At 35.2% G+C, this 26639-nt stretch overlaps 1 protein-coding gene across 2 annotated transcripts in view; it reads left to right on the top strand.

Moving 5' to 3' along the window:
• Window positions 1-26639, top strand: part of LOC118186200 (band 3 anion transport protein-like) — a 422199-nt gene that overhangs the window by 115620 nt on the left and 279940 nt on the right. For both annotated transcript variants that reach the window (XM_035356272.2, XM_085810867.1), the window contains one exon: window positions 23945-24054. The gene's annotated coding sequence lies outside the window, so the exon portion shown is untranslated. The remainder of the gene's footprint in view (window positions 1-23944; window positions 24055-26639) is intronic.

Below are 26639 nucleotides of genomic sequence, written 5' to 3' on the forward strand. Positions count from 1 at the left end.
TTGTATGGCATACAGTTACAGATACCTTATCTTGCAAAATAAGTCAACGTATAAAATTGGATGATCCAGTTACTAAAAGACTAGTTTTAGCAGTAACTCATCAGGTGTTTGACGTTATAGGGCATACGGCTCCTGCAATGTTGATTCCAAAACTAATTTTGCAGGAAACTTGGAATTTAAGGCTTAAATGAGACGATGTTCTTCCCGATGAATTAACCAAAAAGTTTAGGTTTTGGCGTAAAAAGTTGTACTTGCTATCCAGTATCCAAATACCTAGATGGATAGGTCTCAGATCTATTAACGAAGCTGTGAGTATACATCTCTTTTGTGACAGTAGTAAAAGTGCGTATGGTGCATACGTTTTTTAAAGAGTACAGAGTGGCAAAAAGGTAAGGGTTAGTTTGGTACACGCAAGATCGAGAGTAGCGCCTTTGAAACCTATTACGATTCCTCAATTAGAACTTCTTGCTTGTAATATTAGTTCTAGGTTATTGTCTTCAGTTATTAATGATATGGGCCTACATGAAGTTCGTATTCACTGTTGGACTGACTCCTCGACGGCTTTAAGTTGGATACGGCGAAATCAACGTTGGGGAGCATTCGTTTTTAATCGTGTACAGGAAATCAGGTCTTTGACCTTCCCCACTGTATGGCGACATGTTCCTGGTAGTCTCAATCCTGCTGACCTACTTTCTAGAGGTTTTCATGCAGAACAATTAATAGAACGAAAATGGTGGGAGGGACCTGATTGGTTACGGGAAAATGAGGCAAATTGGCCTAAATCTAATGATGAACCAGATGAGGATTTAGTTAATTCAGAAATACGTAAGACAGTTATTGTTACGTTGGTAAAGAATGATAATTGTATTGGATGATAGTATAAGTATTTCTCATCATTTAAGAAAATTGTAAGAATGTTATCATAGATATTCAGATTTTATAATAATGCACGTAAGAATAATAATAACAACCATTCTAAGGATTTGACTGTATCTGAAATAGAAAGGGGAGAAATAGCTTTAATGCAATTAATACAAAAAGAGTCGTTTAATGGTGAAACAGATGATAAGCTAAGACGACTCAGACCATTTGTCGATAGTTAGGGTCTAATAAGAGCTAAGTCTAATGTTGCTTATCGTGACGACTCTAGCAGCTTTAAGTTCCCCATCATATTACCTTCTGAACATCCAGTAGTCAAATTATTGATATTAAGTGCACATAAAGATTTGTTACATGCAGGTACTACATTATTGATGTCGCATTTAAGATAAACATACTGGATCTTAAAATCACGTAAAACTATAAGGAACTGTATAAGAAAATGCATAACATGTCAGAGATTTAAGGCTAAAAGAGGTGAGACAGTCCCGGGCGTTTTACCAAATAATAGGGTTCGTGGTTCAGCAATTTTTGAAAGGTTCAGCAATTTTTGAAATCGTAGGATGTGATCTTGCAGGACCCTTGCATTTAAAGGATGGACGAAAATCATATATTGTGCTCTTCACATGTGCGGTTTATCGTGCTATCCATATGGAACTGGTTACCTCATTAACAACTGAATCATTTTTTCAGGCTTTAAGGCGTTTTATCGCACGTCGTGGACGCCCTACCACCATATATTCCGATAATGGGACAAATTTTGTGGGTGCAGAGAGAGTTCTGCAAACCATTGGCTGGGACTGCGTCTGCTCTAAGGCTGCTGAAAAGAGAATACAATGGAAATTTAATCCTCCATCCGCCGCTTGGTGGGGTGGATGGTGGGAGCGTTTAATATAAATTGTAAAACAAATATTAAGAAAAATTTTAGGTCGTGCTTCTCTTGGTTATGAAAAGTTACTCACTGTCTTGTGCGATTGTGAAAAAATTGTCAACTCAAGACCACTTACGTACGTGTCTGACGATATTGAGGATCCCTTGCCTTTAACTCCAGAAAAATTTCTGCATGAAACTCTACAGTCGGGTGTACCTGATATTGACAATGTGGACAAAGGAAAATTGAGTAGAAGAGCGAAGTATCTCCAGAGAATGAGAGAATTGTTAAGAGTGAGATTTCGCTCTGAGTATCTAGGGCAGTTAAGACAGCAGTCTACCAGAAATTACAAAAATAAACCTCTTTCTATAGGAGAAATTGTCTTGCTGGAGGATCAAAATAAAAACCGTGCATATTGGAATTTAGCACGCGTTATTCGGGTGCCCCGTGGTCGAGATGGCAACATAACAGTTGCTCTTGTAAAAAGCAATAATTCAGAGTTCTTGAGACCAATACAGAGATTGTTTAGATTGGAGCTGGATAATATAGTAGATAATACTCAAAATGAGCAAGTTCCTTTCACCACCAGTAGTGGTAGAGTTGTAAAATCACGAATAATGTAATTCATGTCTTTGAGTTATTATGATTTATTTTGTTGTGCTATTATTGTTGTATTATTCCTCAGTATTAATTTTGTTTTCAAGTAATATGATTTAAGTATTAAGTAATTTTCTCTGTTGTATAACCATCATTTATATTGTTGTAAGTTTTATGTTTTGAGTGTGTAGCCATCCACTCAAAAGGTGGGAGAATTGTGGCGACACACTGCCTTTCTGTGGCAACCCTAAAGAATTCGTCTGTCACGAGGATCACGTGCCCAGATGCATCATTACGTCTACGTCTGCTTTCTGTTTGATAGTTAGTTGCATTTAAGATTTTGTAGAATTAGAAATGGCGTGAAAATAAATGTTGGTGTTTTTAAAAAGTGTCGGCTCAGATTTTCGAACCTATGATTTACTTGTTAAGCAACAATATACCTTCATCTGGAGGAAACAATGGACTCGCTACCTGTCCTTCCATCCTATGAGAAGACCAGCATGACAGCGGCTTGATAATCTGGGCAGGCATCATGCTGGATTGCGACACAGACTTTCATTTCCTTGACATACCTTCTATGATTGCTGGGAAGTAGTATAAGGAAGAGATCTTACAGCCTTGTGTTCGCCTTTACAAGAGTACAGTTGGCTTTGAGCTCATTTTTATGGATGACAACGCTCGTCCACGTGGAGTTCATCTAACAGACGATTTCCTGAAAAGTGAGATTAATTACTGGATGCTTGGCTTACCATGTCGCCAAATTTAAACCGCAAAGCATATGTCTGGGACGCTACTGGGAGGACAGGTGGGTCTCGTCTTCCTTATCCCAAATATAGCGTTGCTGCAGGAGTGGGACCGATTGTCGTAGGGATTCATAAACTGTCACATTTCCAGCCTTTAGTCACGTTCTTGAGAGCTGTTATGACTGTTAGAGGGAGACCATGCCATCCATTTTCTTCGATCTTGAAAAACCTCTTGTTTTAAACCTCTTTTTTTTCTATGCGAATGAGAGTTAGGTAGAATAGCGCGTGTGTGCCATGAATATTATATGGTATATTTTTTGTGTGAAATCAAACTACCTACAAGGTTTTCCTACCACGTTTCATTAAAATCTGTCGATCAGTTTCGAAGATAATCGACCAAATATGAAAATACTCTTAATTTGGAACGTACGACTTTCATTTAAAAATTTTATGTATATGAATATTGTTCCGAAATGTACAGGCGCGGTGGGATGGCTTCCCCGCAAAGCAGTTTTAGTGTTGCCATAAAATGCAAGGGAAGGCAGGGTTTCCAGATTTGGCTAGAAATCGCCCATTTGGCGACAAAATTGCCGATATTCCATGGACGGATGGAGAACCTTCTGGAACGAATTCTTACCGTTTAAGCCCAGAACGTTCCCGAACACAAGCCGAAAATTATATCAGCCCTGTTTGTCCGCAGTCAGAGTGTGCTTCATCGAGAGGACAAGTGCCTCATTAAGAGTGCTGCGGGGGAGTGTGCCTCGTCTAGAGTGCGAGTTAGTCAGTCCCTGCGGAGTCCATCGAATTGACAGCCGGGCAGCGAGTGCCGAATGGGTCGTCGAGTGCCCCGAAGGAGTCTCTTAGTGTATCGCGGTTAGTGCATCGTCGAGAGAGCGTATTGAGCTCCGGGAACGACTGAACCGAAGAGTCGGGAGCTGTGCTCTGTGTGTCGTCGAGTGCATCGCGAGTTGTAGCCTGGATGGTCTCGAGAGTATGTGGAGTTCCGAGTACGACCAAGTAGAATCGGGAGCTGTACTCTAGGGCTTTGCAGTGAAGCTATCTTCACCGTGATAGCCTGATAACCTGAAGGCTGTGTCGCTGATTGTTCCAGCGTGTTTATAGTAGTTCTTCGACGACTGTAACGTGATTTTGGAGCTGTCCTGATTAATATTGGCTAAATAAAGTGTGTTTCGATACTTCCTCAATACTTCGTCGTCGTTATTCACTCCAAATCCACACGAACCCCGCAAGAACGTGAAGGAAGAAAATAACCTAACAACTGGTGTCAGAAAAGAAAAACGCAACAATATTTTAATCAGAAGAGAAATCTACTTCAGGATGTTAGAGTATCTAAAAGTTTCAAATTTCAAGTCCCTCTAGTGTATTTACGGTGTAAAATTGTTTTAATAAACTAGTGCGGTTCTTCAGTGTTAAACGAAAAATTTTTGCCATAAAATATAGCAGAATTTCACTTATCTCACTTGAGAAGAATTTAAATAATGGATTTTTAATGGCTATTTTAAGCCTATCATTTAATTTTGGATGTTGCGAATTTATTTGAATCAAATAATTTTTTTTTCAAACTTTTAAGTATTTTATTTTAGTATTAAATTGCAATTGTGCATTTCAATAAAGTGAACAAAAAAGTGATATTGGAGAAAGTTGACTTTTCTAACACTACAATCTGCAACCAAACACAAATGCTTTTTGTACCTATTTAAGATAACTAAATTATTTTGTGACTGAAACCGCCATAATTAAGACTTATAAGACATTTTTCGTCCGAGCGAAAACTTGAAGCAGTATGAATGAAGGAGACGAATTTGGAATAAAAAGTGCAAAGGCAAGGTAGTATAGATAAATGCAATAATACTAATAATTAAGAAAAGTCTAACTACACTATTTAGGATTAGAAGAATTGTATCTTAAGATTCGAAGAATTTTGTTCATTACTGATGCATTTTCTTTGAACAGTTTCCGAAACCTTCGTAGTGTACAAACAAGATTCGAGCAAGTTCGAATAATGATTATCGTCATAATCTGTATTTGGATAATCGAGATTCTACTGCTATATTCAGTGCTAAGGTCGGATATTGTTCTATCTGAATTCAGCAGCTGATTTTTTCATTATTCTAAAATGCAGATGGCCTGCAGGATGTTTCCCGTGCTTCGAAGGGAAGAACTGGTATCCTGGGTTCCTGAGCACATTCAAGCGAAGAGAGTGGGATGGGAAAAATTCTTTTCTAAACCGGTTGGGGACGCGTAAGTGATCTTTTTATCGTGTTTTTTTTTCCCTTACGACTTTCTCTTCATTCGCATGGGTACGGCTGAAATGTTTGTAAACACCGAGAGTGAATGGGTTAGCAGAAACGGGTTACTCAGGTATCTTTGTATTAAAGAATGCCGTGTAATGTGTGTAGCAAATATTTAAGCGAATAGTTAAGTATTACGGTTTAGTCTTGGGTAAATCTTATGAGTGTTGGATAAATATTAACCATACATATTTATGCTTCAAAATATACTACTTAAAATTCCCAATTTAATTCTTGCATATGATATTTTTTTAATGTGGTCTAAAATTTCTTCCTTGGATTAAAGGGTATATATATTACTTATTGATCTGAGTTTTTCTACATGTATAAAGCCAACTTAACGAGATAAAATATTTATTTTGGAAAATAAGTTTATATTATTTAATTTGTAGCTACTTGTGAATGTTTACATTAGTAATTTTCTAGAAATAATTTAACATTGTAGCTTGCTTAATTGTTCTTATCATTTAGACGCTTTGTTATATTTCGTTTATTTATTTTATTTTTTTTATAAACTCATAGTGCAGTCATAGAATTACAAATGTGTCAAGCTCTTCGATGATATCTTACTTTGCCTCTTATCATTTGTAACTGAATCTACATAGCGGATGTATATTCCTCTGTTTTGACCACTTTATATTTTCGAATTTGAGAGACAATCTTTTGGTAATTTTCGTGGGCTTTCTCTAAATAAAGTGAGTTATTTAGATTTCAAATAATAACACAATCATAATTTCGTATAATTCACATTCATTAATTTCGCATAATGAAGACCATAAATAACACAGTATCCTTCAGATGCGAAAAGAGATGGATATCGTGTTATTTATGGTCTTCATTGTTCAGAATAAGAAACATTTATGTTAATTGTGAATTATCATAAGAAAAAATGATCGGATTCGTAAAGGAAAGGCAAGCTAAAAGTTCGTATTTTGTCTGTTTCCAGTTTTAGTCAGCAATGCAGTTCCAAACTGGTCATAGCGTCTGTAATTATTTCATATAAAAATTTAAGAAGTTATTCCAGTTAAGATTGTTTCTCAATAGGAGAGAGATTCGGCGATCTTGCTGGCCAAGGTAATGTTCGGCAAGCAGTAGAAACATGTGCAGTGTGAGGGCGAGCATTATCTTGCTGAAATGTGAGCCCAGGGTGGCGTGACATGAAGGGCAACACAGCGGGCCTCAGAACTTCGTCGACGTACCGCTGTGCTGTAAGGTTGCGAAGGATAACAACCAAAGGGGTCTTACTATGAAATGAAATGGCACCCCAGACCATCACTCCTGGTTGTCGGCCGGTCTGCCGGAAGACACTCAGGTTGGTATCACACCGCTGTCCGGGGGGAACGTCTCCAGACTCGCCTTCGCTGGTCATCAGGGCTCAGTTCAAAGCGGGACTCATCACTGAAGACTATTCTACTCCAGTCAGTGACATTCCAGTGCGAATGAGCCCGACACCACTGCAAGCGGGCTTGATGTTGTACAGAGGTCAATGGTAGTCGGCGCAAGGGGCGCTGTGACCTCAGCCCCCTTTCTGTGAGCCGTCTATGAATGGTCCTTGCGGTCACTGAAGCACTAGTTGCACGTACAATCGATGATAATGATGCATCTGGGGCAGTGAGTGCTGCTCTGACGATTGCTCGGTCTTCACGTTCTGCCGTTTCTCGAGGCCTACCGCTTCCTTCTTGACGCTGTGTGCGGCCATGGCTCACCCATTCCTGCCAACATCGTCTAATAGGGGCATCGCTCCTGCTCAAATGTCGAGCTATTCGCTGATAAGACCAACCGCTTTTTTGAGTCCAACTACACGATCTCTATCAAATTCTGACGTCTGCGCATATCGTTCGCGCACTTGTATGCGAGGCATAGTTACTGTCTACCAGAGTACACTGAATGAAATTCGTGAAGAATTTATGACCTGGAAGACTTAGACAGTTCTATATTACCGAGCTATTGCAGGTGCAACGTTGCCGGTTCCTTAAATTAAGCCCAAGGGCACATGCCATAATGAATTCAGGAAATGGAAAACATTTCGGATGAGAAAACGGAGAAAGGAGAAGTGAGAGGGGTACCAAAAGGAAAAATGCCAAAGGCATCTAGCAGGTGAACGAAACTTGACAAGATGAAGAAAATCCGAAAGGATCCTTCACAATTCAGAGAAACGACAAATGCAAAACATGGTTCAAAATGCTATACAACAACAACAAAAGTTCACTACTACTATAAAACTACACAAATTCAACCCATACAACAGAAAATCAATACACAACGACTGTTACAACATCACACTAGCAATCCAAACAACTTGGAGTACAGCACTGTCTTTATCAGATAAAATGAAAGAAATTACCGCCTCCAATGGAGGAGCAAGAGGAAGAAGCATAAGTCTCATCCCATGAAGGTGTGAGCAGCAAGTGATCTTATGTTGGGGTCTTCATTGAGTATTTCGTAGTTGAAGACTTGGGAATAGTTCACATAGTCGCATTGATGACCTGGAATTGCAATTTCTCCTCTTAAATATCCTGCCAGTTGCGCAGATCAGATGCACTGTAGTGACAACCGTTCATTCATTGGCAGTCAAAATGTAAAATTTTGCATTTTCCGTCGAAACCTGTATGCATTTCAATTTGTATCCAATTTGCTTTATATCTTCTCGGTGCGTTGTGGTGCGTCGTGTTTTTTTTTTTTTTTCCCTAAGAGTGTATTTCTTTTTAATTCTTTTATTTGTTTTATACGCTTTAATTTAGAAAAGTTAATTTTCCTTTTTGTTACCATCGGGGTATCATAGCTCGGGTACTTATTAACTACTTCTAGAAGGTTGCTTTTGTTAAGACTTTTATAAGTCGATAAGCTGAGTTTAATAAACGGCAGCAGCACCAGGAGTATTGACAGCTATGAAATAAGTATATTCTACCTGCCAATTCGGCCAAGTATTTTTTCTTTTCTCCCGGCTTCCCGATGAATCACCGAATCTCCTGGTTTTTAATTTTTAGCTTTTACTAATAAAAATATTTCTAGTCGTAAATTAAATTCATTGTTTAATTAAATTTTAAACGGTGCAAATTCCATTCTCCGACCTCAAGTGATTTTCAGCCTAAATTTCTTAATTGAGTTTATTCGATCTGAATAGTCTAAATCAGCTGTACACATTTGTAGAATTTTTTATGAGCATTTAACCAATGTTTAGTCAATTAATATTTGCATTTAATTTTGCTTTACATCAGTTTATGGTACGTTACTAAGTTTATCCGCACAGTAGTATGTGTGCAATAATAATGAATTTTATTTTCATTGGATTTAAAAGTACTTTAATAAATATATGCTCTTCTGACGTATTCAGGAATTTCTCCGTAAAAAAGTTTGAGAAAAATCACAAAATGAAATTAACCAAGAGCATAAAATTTAGGATGATTAATTGATTATTTATATATTTTACATCAGAATTGTATGATAAATAATCCAATAAGCTATACCTTACATTATAAATTGAATTTAAGTCAGTTTTTTTTAGTATGGCACCGCGGAGTACGAAAACCTTGCGAAAACGGAGAACTTCCCGTTTTTTCATGTTTCAAGGTTTTCAGCAATGATATTGATCATATTTCAGTTTGTACGTTTTTACAGTGAATGGTTTTGGTTTATACATGGCCTATTTATTATCTAGATATTGTTTCATGTATTTTGTTGAGCTGCTGCATTTTACGTGTTTGGAATTTGCCGTACCATATTTTATATATATATATATATATATATATATATATAATTATCACGACTTTGCTTTTATCGTTCTCATGTTCTTTAAATTTTCACCATACTGTCACTTCAAGTACTTCAGCACAATTCTGTTGTTTTGTTGCAATGGCATTTCGTGCTACTGAGACTTGCAACTTTCTTAACTCGGACGCGAAAATTGCTGACATAAATTCTCTTTACAATTTATTTTTATTCTTTCATAAAAATAAAAGAAAATCAAAATTATCCGCCAGTCAAATTGCATCAAAAGCTTTCAGATTTTGTTTTGTTTCCGTAACAGGTGATTTATTGAGGGTATTGTTTTCAACTCAACGAAAAGTTGTGGTATTTCTTAAAAAAAAAAAAAAAAAAAAAAAAAAAAAAGTGTGTTTAGTTGAAGGTGTGTGCGAGCTGGAATTTATACCCAAAACATTTACAGAAGTTTGAGAAGACGCCTGTTCTTTCGGTATGTTTTATTTTAGCTTTGTTCATAATCAAAAATTGCATGCTCAGTTGAATTTTCCTAACCAAAAGAGTGTTTAGTGATACTTAATGTGTTCGATGAAAGCAATTTGTTCATGGTTTGATTATGAACATGTTTCATTTGATTTCGATTAGCTTTTCTCTTACTAAACCCTCTGAAATAAGGTACCGGGAAATAACCATAGCATTTTTATCCTAGTAAATTTTTTTGTTGCATTTAAATTTTAGCTATAGCATATATAAGTATTTTATGTTAGCAGTATGGAAGTGAAACTTGTTATGGCGACGTTATCCAAAGATAATCGCATCTAAAAGTGACCAGTATTTCTGTGATTTAAAGATTATAACTGAGCGTCATTGATAGTCATGTTCTCTTCTTAACCCTTTGGGTACATTTGACGAGTGAGACTCATCATATGTTTACTTGGGCGAAGTTACGGTGGACGAGTCTGACTCGTCATCTGAATTTAAGAAACAGGCGTTGATGTTTGCGGTGATTGATTATATCACCGACATAAGTATATTCTAAATAAAATGTATTACTTTTACATATTAATCCATATAGCGACAAATGAAATTCGTCCCGTGGCATAAAAATCTTCAAATAATTCAGTACTCAAAGGGTTAAGTGACCATCTCTGCCACAGTTCAAGTCCTGTAGAAAGTTAGTTAGCCAGAGGTACTCTTAGGGAGGTTTCATTGAATAACAGCCTCTTAAAATTAATGTAAAGTTCTTCAAAGGTTTTTAATGCAGGAAATTAAAAAAAGTATCAAAATTAATGTAAAATTTCTAATTCAGTAGAAGATTAATGTATGCTAATTTTCTTCATTGGATACTAACGCAGTAATATAAGTTATTATATCATTGTATTATATTGTATTATACCATTTATATCATTATATTGTATGGTTTAAAAAAAACCTAAAAATATATCTTTTGTTTCAAATTCTGATAAAGATTAATATTTATTCTGAATAGTGTTAACATGTAATGTATTTTACATTCAGTTAAATAAAATCAACTACTTATAAACTTAATTAGATTTCAAACATTATAAGCCCTTGTAGTCTTAGCAATTCATATCTGTGACTTTATTTTAGGCTTTGAACTTCTATTGTGATGAGAAAACTCTACCTCCTTTAAAAAGTTCTTTTTTTCATTTATTTCTTTAAGGCACAAAAAGTATTTTCATTGTATTTTTCGCACTTCTTTCGCATATTAATGATCCTGTATGTTCATTTTTAATATCGTTTGTTTTTAAAATCTTTTCCGGAAGATCAGAAGTTCAAATTTATTCAGAATACTTTTTAATGTAGTCCTAAATATTTTCAAGTTTTCGGTTATATGTGTATATTTCAATGTTCAGTCTTTTAATGTTAACACGTTGAGCGCAACGTCAGCCATTTGTGGCTGACACTAGACTTTCCGTTTAGGCCGCCATTTTCGGGTCATGCCATTCTCCAACAATCTCCTCCTCGTCGTCAGAAGATGATAAAAATACATTCTCTCTGGGTAGTTTTCTAGCAAGAGTAATTTTACTGCTGCTATCGGTTTCACACTCTCGAACTGACATTTTGACGCTTAGGTTTAAAGAAAATTTTTGTCTGCACGGGGCCAAAAACTGCAATGAACTGGTTTGTTGTAAAGGGAACACCGGCCACGAATCTATTTCGATAAAATGTTATCTAGTTGGCTAAACAAAACAAACAAAGAAAACAAAACAGATTTGGCGCATAACGTGTTGAATGAATCACGTTCCAAACGTAAACTATCTTCTACTGCTATAAAAATCACTTGCTCTGCAATACCAGCGCTTTTAAGCGGCGCGCGTGGCCTGAACGGGATTGCCTAAGAAATACGCGTGGCGCTCAACGTGTTAATGAATATATATATATTATGGTAACGAAAGCGGAATAAAATTAAACACACGATGATATTCTGAGAGTAATCCAATAACAATAACTGCAACACTGCATTAGACGTCTGAATACTAAAAACGCTGATTTTTAGTTGTTAATTAAAATAAATATCACCGGTTTTGAGGCTTTATTATTGTTGTTGTTGCCTGATGCTCATTTGTCTGACCCATAGTCAGCCCAAGCCCACGAAATTCCTCGTGGCATGGAGCACAAGATTACGCGTTTCGTTGACAACAGCCTTGAGCACCTATGCAGGTGATAGTGCGACTTAGTTTAGTTCTGCACCCACTTTTGATGGAAATCACAACGGGGGCCGGGTTTCCCATCCCTCTTCTCCTACCTCCAACCTCTCGGGAGGACTTTCGGCTCGCCGCATGTTTAGAGTGCCCCCATGCTACACGAACATTATACATTTACAAACATCCATGCCATCTCCGGGTTCGAACCCCGGCCTTTCGGCACAGCAGTCAGCGACACTAACCATTATACCGGTCGGGCGATTGAGGCTTTATACGTCTAATTAAAATACAACAACAGACCTAGTCTTTTTACAGCTAATTTGTAAAATACATATTTCATAAACATCGGAGATACATCTTATCAATAGAAACATGTTTTCACCTTATCCTCCATGCAGGCATTGCAACAACGAAATTTAATTCTAAATATATGGGAGAAACTTACAGCTATAGTACCAAAACCAACCAAGTTCTTGCCAAATATTGAGCATGAAATGAATGGTGCCTTCGTTTCACTTAATTGTAAATTAAATCAGACAAGCAATCAGTTCCTCCTTTCAGTCAAGTTATGGCTATATTCAAGAACTGATACATATTATGAAAATGTCTAGACCTGAGAAGAAATCGAAGAATGGGATAGTGGCAAAATTTCTTCTCTTTCAGTCCTTTTGAAGCGATCTTGCTGCGTGATGCTTATTGAAATTTAGTCAATGTGTAAGTTTAATATGAATTATATGCATTAGAAAATTCTATCCTAAAAGCTGTTCCTTAAAATAAACAACAGATCCTTTGCCATAAATTAAATAATCACCCAACTGCAGTAGATTGCTCAAACCTTTACACTAATGTTTCAGGTTATTTTTAAATGCATAAAAACACTGATTTCTCAAATACTGCCGAATAAAGTTTAATAATTTATTTGGTGTGTTACATAGTAACATAACACGTAAATGCAAACAAGAAAAACGAGTATGATTGATTGCATGCGATACAAAACAATACAATGAAACATGTAAAATTGAAATAACATGTGACAACTAAGTTCTTAAGAAAAGTGAGTATCTCGAGAATAAATGCTATCTTTTTAAATTTACTAGGATATGCCATCTCCCTTACCTCGTATATATACGATTTAATACTTTCAATACGGTGGATTGATTTATTTTGAATAATGGCAAAGCATATGAGGCCTGTGCGAAAGGGAAGCTTTCGTAAAGAATGTTTCAAGAGAAGCTGGCTCATGTTCTAATTACGTATGGGAAAAGCAGCGAAAACGTTTTCGCAGCCATCCTGTTCGAAGCGATCTCACCCCGGCTCGAACTACCAATGTTTAGTGATTATAGGATCAGCCCTCGGTAAGCCTTCAGTAAGATGGTAATTAAATTTTGCGGAAGTGAGTTTCATTCTTCTATAAGTGAACACAATATTTAGCTCTTTCAAAAGTTCAATTTATTCGAACATGGCAAATCACTGCAAGGGATATTTGCTAGGGAAGGGGTGCGTTTCTGGAAGATACGTTAAGTACAGCGAAAACCAACCATGGAAGCAACCATTGGATCGATTTCAATAACTTCATCAACCAGATAAATTCGATGTTCATTCAACTGTAGAAAAATAAGTTTGATTGTAATATTCATCTTGATGCTGTCAAAGATTCTGTCAAATCTCGAAGATTTTGTATGTCTCGATGAAGCTGACATAGATTTTTTAAATTCTTGCAGATAAATGAATACAGTACATTCCCGATTATCCGCGGAATCGGGTGGCGCGGCCGCCGCGGATAACAAAAAACGCAGATAATCCGAAAAAAGCTAAAAACGGGTATAGCAAATAAGAAAACAGTCATTCAAACTTTGAAAAATCCTTTTATGTACAATAAAACGTAAAATAAACAGCAGGAAATGTTTAACTAACACTTAATATTTTAGCTTATTACGCTTAATATATTCTCCCCGTGAAGTCCAATTTCTCGAATTCCATTTCGCTGCCTAAAACGAGTCAACCAGCCAGAAGACGCATCAAAATTTTCTTTCAGGCCTAACAACTCAGAAAAGGTTTTTGCGTTCGCCTCAATGATAGGACCATTTACAGGAGTACCCCCTTTTCGAACTTGAGCTAACCACTCTGTCAATTCCGTGTCTAGCTCATCAAAGGTAGAACCCTTCATAGTTTTTCGCGTTTTTATTTCGGAAGCACTGTCCGACATTGATGCAAAGTTCACCAGTTTGTCTTTTTGCTTTAGAATGTCACGCACTGTTGTTTCCGCGATTCCGTAATTCAATTCCATCTGCTGCCTTGTAGCGCCGTTTGCTACTTTGGAAATTAATTCTAGTTTTTGCGCAATCGTCAACACAACCTTCTTTCGTTTTACTGACATTTTAAATCTCGTAACGAAAAACACAAAACCAAAAAGCACAAGCACTGAACACAATAAAAGATAAGAAATTAACTCGACCGGTTCGCAAACACTATCAGGCTTAAACTAACAATGGCGAGTGGGTGGAAGTGTACGTGTCAGTAAGATTAAGACGAAGAGAGCGGGCAGCGCGGATAATCGGGATTCTACTGTACATCAGTTCATCGTATTCCACCCCATACATAATATAACATTGTGTGCACCAATAACGGTTACATTACTGAAATATTTAATGTTCCTGCAGATTGAAATGCTTTGGGAATTCACGGGTTAAAGTGAATTTTAACTGCTTGTCATCAAACCTTTCTCATACAATTTGCTGTAATGGAAAAGTCGCTGTAACAACTGAAAAATCCTAAACTGAGCTGACTAGAATCATCTTCCTATTGAGGCGTCAAGGACAAAAACTGATAATGAGAAAGAGTTGTTTCTTTGCAACATTGCTCTGGCATTTTTGCAACTGTTTCAGAAATTTTGATGTTTTGTTTATTTATTTATTTTATGATGAGATAATATGTCTTTATTCTTGATATAAACGACCATCGTACCACCACCATTATTGTCTGCCCTACTTCTAAGACATTTAGTTTTACATGTCAGAGAGTTTTTAAATGGTAATATTATTTCATCGCCATAACTTCGTTTTGATTTGATCAAACCCTGAATTGGAGAAGTCTGAGAAGAATTACATTTTTGTGCAAAACGACTACCGCGCCTTTGGACGACATCGTGCCAGTATTTGCATTTTGGAAACAAATTGATCAAATAGTGTAGTTAGATTTGATTGACCTTTTGCTCATTTTGTAAAAAATCAGCTTGATCGTGGAATGTCATTATTCTTATGTACGTAAAGGCAATCCTGAGCATTTTTATGATTTTCCAGATCCTGAAGCTAAAATTCTTTCGTATCTATTGATAGGTTCTCCACATTCTGATAATTAAAAGTCGAATTACATTGTTTCTCTGAGTTTTGTTTTAAAGGTGTTTCAGCCTCTCTTCTAATAAAACCACGAATTTTGCCGTTATTTTATTGTTCATTAATGCCTTTTGTAAATAAAATAAATGAAATATGGATGGATGTCAGAAATTTTTATAATAGACTTGTGTTACATTGTAAATAAGGTTCTTTTAGATGATTTTTTAGTGATGCGTTATAGTCTTGCAAATCTTATTCATGCTTATTTTAATAAAATTTTTAAACATTGTAGAAATCATTTTTACTGTTAGTAAGATAATTCATGTTAAATTTTTCTGTGTAATTTGTATTATTAAAGATCCATCTTTGGCCAAGTGGCTGAGATTCCTGAACCCTGTTAATTCAAACCACGTTCAAATACTGCCTAATTGATGCTGTCGTGTTTTTTCTCATGTGTAACATAAACACGAGTCAATTTTTCGTACATACGAAGTCAATTTAAAACTTTTCCATGAAGGCATCCATTCTCTTAGGTAGATAGCCCTTATATGCTTTGCCGTATCAATTCAAAGTGAAATAATTTCGATCATCAGAGCTAATCTCAAGAGAAAAGACCTCTAGTTAGCTTGTTTCTTCAGTATAACTGAAAGCTCAGCTACTGAGATCATCATAAAGCTTTTGAACATGTAGATCAATTGTTTTACGCCATTGCGAAATTCCATCTCTCCCAAGAGGAAAAAGGTGAATAAAAAGCGGTTAAAACATTTAAATTTAGGCATCAGAAAAGCGTAGTGAAATCAACAGAAACATTTTCTTTATTGTATTCAATAATATATATAAATAATATAATAAAATATATATAAATAATACATAATATGTATTAGATGTAATAAATTAAAAAAAAAAAAATCTGAAAGCTTTCAGATTTTATATTACATCCAAAAGGGCGTTTTTAACGTTTTGTGTGTTAACTTTATTTATTAAATATCATGTTCTTCGTACTTAAACCGTAAAATTCAATTCAGCAGCAATATCACAAAATATTTAAAAACAGCAAAGTAACTTATATTTAGAATTTTCGATGCAGAGTCTCGCGCACTGGAGATAAAAATGTTTTTTTCCCGTACAGTGTTGCCATTGCTCGCGTTGAAATCGTTGAGTTTGTTAATCACAAATTTAACAAATTCGAAATTTAAAGTTTGGATTTCCAAGTGCCCATAATCGGTTGGAGGACTACGTTTTTCAAAATTCGTTGTTTTTTCACAATGCGAGAAACATACGCATTCATGCAGATTCTTCATGATTTAGTTTCTTTAAATACAATACACGGCGATAATATTTGATGGCAATAGTCTGAAAAGTGAATCGACGCAAAATGCCGATTTGAAATTAATAGCCCCTCTGGGCTAACGCCGTTTGGCTCATAATATACTTTTATAGCATAATTAAAATAAAGAAAGATTTTCAGTTCCCAAATTTATCTAGCATTTAAAATATACTGCTTAAATTAAAAAAAAAAAAAAAAAAAAAATCAGGTTAGAAACGTTTTGACACTTGGTGATAAGAGGAGAGTGGAGTGATTAATGGATTCCTCAATGAATATTGAGGAATCCATTAATGGTTGATGATTGTACGTAGATGTATGTTAGATACAGAAGATATGTTCACCTTAGTTTCCCTCTTTCTTTCTTTTTTTTACCCCTTCCCTCACCCATCGAGTAATGAAGAATGTCGTTGAAGTTTTATGTTTTATTTATTTATTTATTTATTTTATTTTATTTTATTTAAAGTGGACCTCTTCCCTCTACTTCCGAGAAAAGTTTGTAAGAAATGAAATAGATTCAGAAGGGATTTTTTTCGTGACGTCCGTATATACATATGTATCTCACATAACTCAAAAACGATCAGTCTTAGTACGTTGAAATTTTGTATATGGAACTGCTATAACGTCTAGTTGTAACGTCTAGTCTTCCTTTTTTATTGCAATCGGCTGCGCGATACGTCTCTGTTTGTATATGTATACCCACCTTCTTACTCGTCTCGGTGAGCTATATATTTTAATTCTTATATGTAGGTAAACTGCGATTTTTTGCTTTATAAGGGATTGAGTTATGTTGTTCTTATGTTCCCGTTAATGTTTTTTTATGCCTTTAATTAATCTGGATGCAATAGCTCTAAAATTATCAACAATTTAAAAGTGTATGTGTAGCTAAACCTAACGTGGTGCGCATTTGTTTAGATTTGAAACTCTTAGTAGTGTAGTGAATGAAGTCGGTACAGCAGTTTCAGTGTTCTCTCCCCAGTGAGACCGAAAGTTAAATTAAAATTTTTGTGCATTGTTTGTATCTTTCTGCCCGTTGGATGTATTGCTTATTTTGGCTCTCTTAATCTCAATATTAAAACTTTGAATTTTAATTGTAAAAAAAAATTGTTTTTAACTTTATTTGGTATTTTAGATTTTTTTTGTATTTAACAATTTTTAATGAAGATGTTTTGAGTTTTTATGTATTTTTGTCTTGCCGCCGAGTGAGGGCAGAATTGATTGAATGAAAATATATCTGCAATGAAATTCGAGAAAATAAGTTTAAATGAAGTGGAGGAAATATTGTGTACAATTTAATAGGCTGTGCAAGGATGCCATGTGGGTGTCCGCATCACTTTTTTCAATGTATTGCATTGAAACTCGTGCGCAATGGCCTGATCCGGCGATTTCTAAATGGACTGTAACTCTCAATTAAACTAATTTACAAACTACTTTGTAACATATCTTTATCTTTATTATACTAATTTTTGAGAGACGCTCAGGCTCCCACAATCACTCTCTGCTTCGCCATTGAAGCCAACTCCCAAGTAATTAACATTCTTTTTGTAAACAGTAACGATGGCAGCGCCATCTGGCTTCAGAGGGACTTAACACTCCCCCGGATTGAAATTACAAAATTTCAAGAAATTATACAAACATTCTTAACAAAGTTAATATACTTATAAACAACATAATATACTATTACTATAACTACAGCTATTACAATACTATAACAATACAATACACATGCAAAAATATCATTTCAGTTTTCTATCGGAAGAACGGCGATCTTTGTTATCGCTCTTTTTAATTCTCCTGATTTTGTTTTGATTTTTGATTTTAACCGTTCTTACTTTATTGTCAGATCCATGATAGACTTTAATAACCCGACCTAATATCCATTTGCAAATTGGCAGATAATCCTCCTTGACAAGTACCATAGTACCAACAGAAATATTGTCCTTCTCTATCATCCACTTGTTTCTCTGCTGCAGAGTTCCTAAATAGTCATTTGACCATTTCTTCCAAATAATTTGAACTACCTTCGTTGTTCTCTGCCACCGGCTTAACCGATTTTCATTTACGTCTATTATCATTGGCTCCGGAATCGTGTGTATTGATCTCCCTATTAAAAAATGACCTGGGGTCAAAACGTCATAACAATCAAAATCATTGGAAATAGGTGTAAGAGGTCTCGAATTTAGTATTCCCTCTACCTGCACAATTATAGTTTCAAACTCCTCATATGTAAAACGCAAATTTCCTCTCGTTCTCTTTAAATGATACTTTACGGACTTTACACCGGCTTCCCATAGCCGTCCGAAATGAGGGGACTTGGGAGGTATAAAGTTCCAGTCTATTCTTTCGGACGTGAAATATGTGGCCAAAGTTTTATCAGAAAAATTAATTACATTGTAAAATTTCTTCAACAGAGAATTTGCTCCTACAAAATTAGGGGCATTATCAGTGAATATTTTCGCACATTTGCCACGTCTGGCCATGAAACGTTTAAGAGTGGCAATTAAAGCACTAGCAGTTAAATCTGACAATTAAAGCACTAGCAGTTAAATCTCAAGATGAACAGCTCGTGTCACAAAACATATACATACACAAATGTAAATTTTATTTAGCACGCCCTTTCTCTGATGCTTGTAAGTCACATAAAAGGGACTGCATAGATCCAAACCTGAAACACTAAATGGGGGTGATCTATTAACTCTCTCGTATGGCAAATTGCCCATAATCTGTGAAGACAAAATCGGTTTGCATTTAAAGCACGTCACACAAAGATGTACTGTTTTTCGCGCCAAATCTCTACCACCTAATGGCCAAAATTTTAAACGTACTGCATTCAATAATCCTTGGGGGCCAGCATGCAATAATCTTCTGTGCACACTAGAAAAATAAATCTTACTTAGCTTAGAATTTTTTGGTAGGATTGCAGGATATTTCTGAGAAAATGGTAAAGAAGCTTTTTCAAGACGGCCACCAACGCGAATTATTCCTTTACGATCCACAAAGGGATGTAAATTTTTTAAGTTACCTGTTATGTCTTTTTTACAAAATAGAACCTTCTGCTCATGCTTAATAAGCATTTCCTCAGCTATTCTTACCTCCTCTAGTTGAAGAGGGCCTACCTTTCTTGATTCACCTTTCCTGCAATTACAAATAAACCTAAAAATATAAGAAAGAACATTAATTATTCTATAATAATTGTTACAAATATTCAAGAGTTCGTCTAAAACGTTAGAGTTCATGTCGATCAACATAGTTCTCTCAGAAATGTCATTAATGTCACTAGAACTTTTGCTTTCTTGCACAAAGGACTCCCTTTCATTTGGTGTTAGGTTCTCAACCTCTGGAACTATTGGTTGTAAGCACTTGTAGGGAAGATGCGGCTCTGTAAAAATTTCTGCACAAGTCCACCACTTAGAATTGTTCACTAGAGAAGAGGCACTAACTCCACGCGTTAGAAGATCGGCTGGATTGTCTTTGGTTGAACAATAAAACCATGAATCTGGATTAGTCAACTTCTGAATTTCGTCGACGCGATTTTCAACGAAAGACTTCCATCTTCTGCTTGATCCTTTGATCCAATACAGTGTAACTTTAGAATCACTCCAAAAAAAGATATTAGATGAACCTTTACGATCTAAAACTTTTTTAACTTCCGTTCCCAATCTTGCAGCAATCACTGCACCCAGCAATTCAAGTCGAGGGAAGGAAACTTTTTTGACAAGTGAAACTCTGCTCTTGGAAGCCAGCAAATTCACAGAAATTTTTTTCTTGATTCTGTACCTTTACGTAAACGGCTGCACCATACAACTTTTGACTTGCGTCAGAAAAAACATGGATCTCTATATTTTCATCACATGAATCCAAAGCAAATCTTGGAACACTAATGTTACTAAGTTCTGAAAGCTCGCTACACCACTCAGACCACTCGTCGTTCAAATCAGAAGGAAGCTCTTCATCCCATGGTAATTTACGTAACCATAGCTTTTGTAGTAAAAGCTTTATTCTAACAGTGAATGGTGTGATGAGTCCAAGAGGATCATATATTTTTCCAGCTGTTTGGAGGATGAAGCGTTTGGTACTTTTCTTTCTCCTCGAAATTTTCGTCAAACAAGAAGTCTCTATCTTTTCATTTGAGCTTAGGGGATGAATATCAAAATTTTCTTCTTCCCATTTTTTAGCTAAATGATAATCATTCGTCACCCATTTGCGTAGATTCATCCCAGCTCCACGCATAATTTCCTTTGCTTCCCTTGAAGTTTTTAAGGCTTCTGATACATCATCTGCTCCTGTAACAAGTTCATCAACATACATACATGTATCAAGAATTTGAAAGGTATAGGGATACACATTTCTGTACTTTTGGATATGCAGCTTTATAGTTGCCGCTAACAAAAAAGGACTGGAATTAACACCAAAGAGCACACGCTTAAATCTATACACTTCTAGCTGATCGTCGGTATTCTGCAAAGGTGTATCAATATTCTTAACAAATAAAAATCTAACTGCATCTCGATCTTTCTCAGCTAACACGATCTGTAAAAATGCCTTTTCGATATCTCCTAAGATTGCAACTCTATTAAGTCTAAAATATATCAGCAAGTGAAATATATTTTGATTCAGATTAATACCTGGCCACAAACAATCATTCAGGGACAGACTACCTATTTCATGTGAGCTCGCATCAAATACAATACGCATTTTTGTTGTAATGCTTTCTTCTCTATAAACTGCCTGATGCGGCATGTAAAAAACTGGCTTGTTTACTGGTTTCGTAGAATCTAATACTCTTTCTATTATCCCTTGATTTAGGTACTCTTCTAAAGTTTCTCTATATTTCAGGTATAATGTATTATCATGCTGCATTTTTCTCATCAGGATTTTTATTCTTTTTTCTGCGACACCAAAATTGTCGCCTAAATGTTCCCAACGTTTCTTCCAAGGCAGACTAACAATATAACGACCATCTTTGAAACTAACAGTTTTGTTGAATATCTCTAATGCTTTTTCTTCATCGTAAGAATTGGAATCATCTCTGATACCAATTGATTCCAAATCAAAGAACTTCTTCAACTGTGCTTCGACATTGTCATAAATTAACCCACAATGCATTAATTGTTTCTCATGTGGTAAATCTTCAATGCTACCGCTTACCAAATACCCAAATGCTGAGTTTTGTAACACTAAATTTGTATTTGGTACATAAATTTGCCCGGATCTTATCAAATCGAAAAATATTTCAGATCCTAAAAGCAACTGAATTTTACCCGGTTTGTGAAAGTCTGGATCAGCTAACGTAACTCCTTGTGGAATCTCAATATTACAGACATCAATTTGTCTAGAAGGCATCAAATGAGTAATTTTCGGAATTACGAAAAAATCTAGTTTACGACTGTATGTGTTTCCTCTATTTAAAATAACCGCACTTATTTTTGATTTCACCGTTGTTGAAATCCCAGATAAACATCCTACTGATACGTTTACATTTTCTCTTTGCAAATGAAGCTTCTCAGCTAATTCCGATGAACAAAGATGAATCATACTTCCACTGTCAAGCAATGTCCTGGCTGGAAATATTTCTCCTTCATTTCCCTTAATATAAACAATCGCTGTCGATAGTAGGACTCTATTAACGGCATTAAAATTTTTATTTACATTAGCTGTCATAAAACACTCGCTATCCTTATTTATAAATGGCTTTGCGTGAGCGTTCAGTTTCGCTACTTCCGTAGACGAACTGGCATCTGACTTTTGATCCGACAGAGAGGCGATTTCGCAACTCTCTCTATTTTGGGAAATCGAAACTTTTTCTCGCTCATAACACAGTAACGAATTGTGTTTTTTTTGCATAGCCTGCAAGAGTAATTTGAACGGCAATTTCTCACTCCATGATTTCCAAAACAGCATAAACATAAGTTGTGCTTTTTAACATACTCGACTCTATCCTTTAAGCTGAATTTTTGAAATTTAGGGCATTTAAATAATTTATGTTCCACATTACACAGTTTACAAATTAAAGCACGTTTTTCAGTCACACATGAAACCATTGAAGAAACCTTTGATTGACTTACTGAAGCTTTTGATTTAGACATTACTGGAATTCTAGAAGCGTTTAATGTCCTCGCGTGATCCTTTAGAAATTCTAATAACTCTGTAATGTTCGGTATTTTTTCTTTCTTTAAATTCCTTTCTCACCATAACTTAGTATTCTGATCAAGTTTCTGGCTAAGAATAAAGGCAAATATAGCGGATGAAACCCCATCTAACTTTTGTTCTAAATATTCTAACGATCTTACAACTTCACTTGTAACATCAATTAAATTTAGAATCGCAGAAGCTGACTCGTTTTGAATAACGGGAATACTCATAAATCTTTTAAGATGAGCATACACTTGTTCTCTAGGATTCGAGTATCTTTCTTCAAGGAGAGACCACGCTAACTTATAATTATTATCCGTTATAGCTATCGTTTGGATAATTCTAAAAGCATCTCCTTTCAGTGCTGATTTCAAATATTGCAATTTTACAGCATCTGATAAATTTGGGTTTTGATCAATACTCGCTTTAAAAATGTCCTTAAAGGAAAGCCAAGAATGCATTTCTCCTGAAAATGTCGGTAACGAAATCTTAGGTAAACGCACAACAGTATTTTCAGAAATTACTGCATTTTCTACTTTTTTTTCTTTAACAACGTTCGACAATCTATTATTTATTTCAAATTCTATATCAATAATACTACTATTGATTTCATCTTGCTCACTGAAGATTTTTTCGATATTTTCTTTACTACTTAAATTGATAATAGAATCAAAAATATTATCGAATTCATTTTGCAGATTGTTAAATTTAGTTTTTAACAATTCTAAATCACTAACACTTAAATCTGGCTCACAAAGTTTCTTTTGCAACTTCGATAAGATAGTTTTTTGTGTTCTCTTTTTAGTGAGAACATCTTTCAGTTTCGTAGCCATTTTCGCTACACTTATCAATAACAAATTATCACACAAACTTAATTCAGAATTTACTAAATGCAACAGTTAATAATGAATAGAGTTTAAAGGGTTTTTACTTACCCCTTTCTTTCAGCAACTGGCTATAATCCACAAACACAAATTCCACTGAAAGAAAATGGCAAACTCACTGTTTTACACTAGATTATTTATTTAGCTGATATCTCTCCGGCTCTACTGGACCACTCAAATGGTCCAGCGATTTATTTCTAAATGGACTGTAACTCTCAATTAAACTAATTTACAAACTACTTTGTAACATATCTTTATCTTTATTATACTAATTTTTTAAAGACGCTCAGGCTCCCACAATCACTCTCTGCTTCGCCATTGAAGCCAACTCCCAAGTAATTAACATTCTTTTTGTAAACAGTAACGATGGCAGCGCCATCTGGCTTCAGAGGGACTTAACATGGCCCATAATTATTTTCATTCTTTTTCATAAAATTTTGAATTGCAGTCAATTTAACGCAACTAAATTTTTTATATTTAAAAATCTGTTAAACTTTTGCAGAATATTTCTGAGGTACCTATTGCTACATTCTCAGCTGAAAGAATTCTGTGTGATTGATTCAGCTTCCATGCCATACTGCAAAGGAAAGCTGTCGTAGTTTTCAAAATTCGGTAAGCATTTTTTTCCCATTTCTCTTAATCTAAAGTAAATATGTATGGATTCATTCATTTGATATTTATTTTTTTCATATATGAAATCTTTATAGCTTTAAATGAAAGATCACACAGGAAAAATAAGACTTATTAATTCTGAATATTTTAATCCCTAATTTTTATTCTTTGTGATCAAATTAGGTAAGTATAAAAACTAATCTAAGTTGCTAATTAATCTGAATCAATATTCCCTTTTATGGCGTTTAGTTTGCACTCAGTGAAAATCTTCGTTAAGTCCCGTTTACATGAGGAGACATATTTCCGAGCAAGTATCTCTACAAGTCGGTGGCGCCTGCGCCAGCCCATCTGTGCAGAGAAACATATATCTCTGATACATGTCTGTGGCACCTGCACCGGATTCATGTTCATAGGGCATGACAAGAGTATATTGTTGCTGGAGACATATTTGTCGACAGCCAATGAAATTAGAAAAACAATGGCGTCTAGTCCTAGTATTTAGCTTACAGAATAACCTGCCGCGAATAATTGAGAGTTTTTGTTATTATATAAAGAAATTTAATTAATTTATGAAGCTATATTTCTTTCGAATCATAATTTCCGATTGATTTCTTTACAAACAGAATATTGTTTCACCTCGATGCAAATGATTTGCTATTTTAACCTTATAGAGCGATGCACGTTTTTAACTAACTCAGTTGTTAGAATTAACTATTTTGCTAAAATATTTTTCCGTCTTTAAGGAGATTACTATATTCTTATGTTGCGAGAAATCTGACGAACAAGAAAAGCATAATTTTTCGTCTGTTTGCTTTTGATTATATTTCCATTTTTCTATTGTTATTGATTTTGCAACTTTTGAGCTAGGTCTAAGAAGTAGCTGAATCGCTTGGCGCATTTACCGCACTGTTTAAAGTTACCTTGAGCTAGCAGTTTGTGAGTTACGAATACAGATAATAAGCTATTTTCTAATTTTTTCAACTGAAAATAAATTTTTTATTGTTTCTGTAATTTTGTAATTAAGGGACTCTCTTAATATAAAAGTCATTAAAACTTTTACCCTAGCATATTGTTACGAAATGTCCAGGTGCGCTAAGATGGCTTCCCCGCAAAGCAGTTTTAGGGTTGCCATAAAATAGCAAAGAGGGCAGGGTTGCCACATTTGGCGAGAAATCGCCCATTTGGCGACAAAATTGGCCGTATGCCATGGACGGATGGAGAACCTTCTGGAATGAATTCTTACCAGTTTAGCCTAGAATATTCTCGAACACAAGCCAAAAGCTATATAAACCCTGCTGGTCCGCAGTCAATTACTGCCTCGTCTAGAGTGCGAGCGCGAGATAGTTAGTCTCGAGTTAGTCTGTGCGGATGTTTGAATTGCAAACCCTTCCGAAAACATTTACAATTTAATTTGAAATTTGAATTAATTTGAAATATTATCAGTGTCGTTATGTGTGAGCATTTATAACTTCAGAGTTAGCTATATGTTCAAAGTATCTGACACTGAAATGTATTGTGACTTCATTTTATGAAGCCATTTTGTTCTCAGAATTTATTAGGTAGACATAGACTATTTAAACTTTTGTCATCGACCAAAAAATATCAGTTAATAAAATTTTTGTATTCAAGCGAATGAAATTATGTGCTTCATTTTGATTTGACTATAGCTTATTTCAAGTGTATTTTTCGAGCAAAAAAGCCATTTGTTCCAGTTTCATTCCTATCATGTACTTACATCTTCCAATTTAAAACTATTTTTCTGAAATGCCTGGTAGGTGTTTTAAAGCGTCGGATCTTTTGTGCATCTCGTATCAGTTAAAGAGCTTCTAAGATTGAAAAATTGCTTTCATGGTTAAAGAAGATAGCTATTTTCTTCGTCGAATTTGAAAACAGTTAAACTGCGTATGAAGCTTGATATGTTTTAGTATGTGTTAGTTTGATCGCAGATAGTACTGTAACTAAGCATAGATATGGTCACATGGTCAATCGAAACATGGCCACATGGTCAGCTTATCGTACAAATCAGTAACAAATGAGATGGTGTTCAACTTGCGAGACGTGCAGTGCAATTATATATTTAAGCAGTGTTTTATATTGTGTCCTTGTAACGTGTAATTGCGTTTTTCCACTTTTTTTGTAGCTATAAAAAAATATACTGAATACTAACCTTAAGAACTTTTAGTAGGTTGTATTAACACCTATTTGATGGTAACACCTGTACAATTTTTTGAGCAAAATGAAATTTTCAGTATAATTTCTGTATATGTTTAGGTAAATAAAATTTGATTATTTTTTTACATATTCTTTATGAGTGATAATCATTTACTGCTACAGCTGAAAAATTTCGAAAACGGGGAGTACCGTCTGTGAGCTTTAGTCCCTTCGAAGCGCATAAGTTAGTCCTATAAAATTTGATATTAAACGCTTCTTCATTTTTCGATATGGAATAATTTTGATAAAAGTTGGATGTGGGAAGAGGTGCATTTTGAACTATTATACAAAAGATTTTAAGAAGTGTTTATATTTATACGAATTTTCATAATATCTATGATATGTTATTTTTCCAATATCATTTATGTCATGCT

This window comes from Stegodyphus dumicola, chromosome 2 (assembly GCF_044657685.1).
Source record: "Stegodyphus dumicola isolate Sdum_Otavi_A_Nest chromosome 2, ASM4465768v1".
NCBI lineage: Eukaryota > Metazoa > Arthropoda > Arachnida > Araneae > Eresidae > Stegodyphus > Stegodyphus dumicola.